This window comes from Cynocephalus volans, chromosome 11 (genome assembly GCF_027409185.1).
Source record: "Cynocephalus volans isolate mCynVol1 chromosome 11, mCynVol1.pri, whole genome shotgun sequence".
Taxonomy (NCBI): domain Eukaryota; kingdom Metazoa; phylum Chordata; class Mammalia; order Dermoptera; family Cynocephalidae; genus Cynocephalus; species Cynocephalus volans.
The window spans coordinates 26,393,744-26,396,338 of record NC_084470.1 but is presented as its reverse complement, the minus strand read 5'-3'; the positions used below and the strand labels follow the sequence as shown (position 1 = coordinate 26,396,338).

The window sequence follows — 2,595 nt, the reverse complement described above, 5'->3', positions numbered from 1 at the left end:
TTTGCTTAACCCCTTTGCATAAGCATTCTTTTGCAGTCCTCAAGAAAACAATGAGGAGGATAACCGTCAGCCCCCCACCTGCTGAGGCTAAAAATAGAAGACCTTGTGACCAACTGATGAAGACCCCAATGATGAGACCAGAGACCTTGCCCTTTTTCCCAAGCCCCCTGCCCAGCTCTTTTGCCTGTAGAAACTCCTTGCACTGAACACTCGGAAAGCAACACCTCCCTTTCCAGTTGACCCCCTCATGCACAAGCTATCTCTCAGTAAACCTCACTCCCTCAACTGTATACTGGATTCAGTGTTCATTTCCATGACATTGACTCCCAAAGAACCTGGCATTCTACGTCTGGTAACAAAGATGTAGAAGTTATGAATTCATCTGTTTATTATGAGATGTGGGTTTTTATGATGATGGACAGGCACAAAATGGGAGAAAAATTAGACTATATTGTAACATGAAGAAAAGGTCTAGCTATGTAATAGGGAAAGTTTGCCACTTTGGTAGAAAAAACAAAATAGACGACAATGGTCTCTATACCAAAATAAACGGTACACACAGTGAAGATCTGTTTACCATAAATGTTTTTACAGCAAATAACATAGCACCTAAATCCATATGGCAACAACTTCAACAAATGTAGGAACTGGACAGAAATGAGATTACAGCAGGAGACATTAGCTTACCTGTGAAAATTAATGCAAATAAAAAACAAAGAGCTCTACCACCAAAAAATTTTGAAAGCTTTTCTCAATTCAGTCAAGAAAAAATTCAAATCAAGAACTGAAACTAATGTAGACAATAACAATATTAAAATCACAATGCATGGAAACCATGGGATACTTCTAAAGTCATGAAGAGAATTCATAACTTTAAACACATTTATTATTAATCAAGGATGAGTTAAGCTTTCAAATCAAGGCATTTTAGAAGGAGAAAGCAAAAGTAAACCAAAGAGAAGATGCGCAATTCTGGGGATGCCAGCACCGTGCTGGGATGGCTGGGCAGTGGCTGGGTCAGTCACCGGGCTGGGGCTGGGCAGGCGTGGGGCCTCAGCCCGAGCAGTGGGCCAGGCCGGGGGTCTGCAGAGGCCGAGCTGGGCGGGAGGCAGTGCTCAGGTACGGGCGGTGCTGCCTCTGCTGCCAGAGATGATGCAGATGATTTGAGAACTGACCATCACTTTGAAGATCTTTTATTCAGAGTGGGAACATCCAAGGCAAAGATCCTCGGAGCAGAACGACCGAGCAACAGCAGGCATTGCACCTTCAGCCGTCAGCAAGTTCGCCATCAGACTGGAAAGGTTTAACTTGAAGCTCCCTTGCCTGCAGTGAAGCAGAGAGAGACAGTATTACTCATAAAAGACACGGGCTTCAACCTGACGTTCCACCTTTCCTGCAAATTCCGGTTACTGTTGCTTTTTACTTTGTGCCTTGCTGTGGTTCGGTGGGCCACCAGTAACTGCTTTGTGGGTACTATTCGAGAGATTCCTAAGACCAAGGATTTAAAGGCTAATTTCAATAGGGATAGCTTTGGGAAGGAAAAACACCTGACTAATGAAGCATCCATGAAGAAGGCAGAATTTGACAACTGCCGTGCTGTGTCTCCATACCTCAGAGGCCAGAACAAGCTCATTTTCAAACCAGATCTTACTTCAGAAGACGTACAGGCAGAAAATCCCAAAGTGTTTGGAGGCCAGTATCACCCTGAGGAATGTAAGGCTTTACAGTGGGTCGCCATCCTTATTCCCCACCAGAACAGAGAGAAACATCTGATGTACCTGCTAGAACACCTTCGCCCCTTCTTGCAGAAGCTGGAGTATGGCATCTCCATCGCCCACCAGGCTGGAAGTGAAACGTTTAATCGAGCCAAACTCTTGAATGTGGGCTATCTAGAAGCTCCGAAGGAAGAAAACTGGGACCGCTTCACATTCCACAATGTGGACCTGCTGCCTGAGAATGACTTTAACCTTCGTAAGTGTGAGGATCAGCCCAAACATGTTCCTGGTTGCCAGGAACAGCCCTGGGTACAGGCTACGTTGTGACAGATATTTTGAGGGTGTTACTGCTCTATACTGAGATCAATTTTTCAAGGCAAATGGATTCTCTAACAACTACTGGGGATGGGATGGGGAAGATGATGTCCTCAGACTCATGGTTGAGCTCCATAGAATGAAAACATCCTGGCCAAGCCTGCCGTGGGTAAGTACACAATGATCTTCCACACTAGAGGCAGAGGCAATGAGGTGAATGTAGAATGAATGAAGCAATTGCACCAGGTATCACGAGTCTGGAGAAGAGATGGGTTGAATGTTTGTTCTTATAATTATGTCCGTGGAACACAATCCTTTATATATCAACATCACAGTGGATTTCTGGACTGGTTCGTGACCCCTGGATCTTTTGGTGGCGTTCAGAACTGATTATTGGATTACAATAATTTTGGCCTAAAGACTTGCCCTAGTAGCACACATTAAGAACCTGTTGCAGCTAATTTGGGGGCTGAATTTTTCCTTTTAGTATTTTCTTAGCAGCAGAGCTCCTGGTGATACAGAATGTAAAGTGTAACAAGGCAGCTTTTTTAGTTGTTTTGATCAT

At 44.3% G+C, this 2,595-nt stretch overlaps 1 pseudogene; it reads left to right on the top strand.

Moving 5' to 3' along the window:
* Positions 1-962: 962 nt before the first annotated feature.
* On the top strand, positions 963-2,388 carry LOC134390044 (beta-1,4-galactosyltransferase 4-like; annotated as a pseudogene).
* The last annotated feature ends 207 nt before the right edge of the window (positions 2,389-2,595 follow it).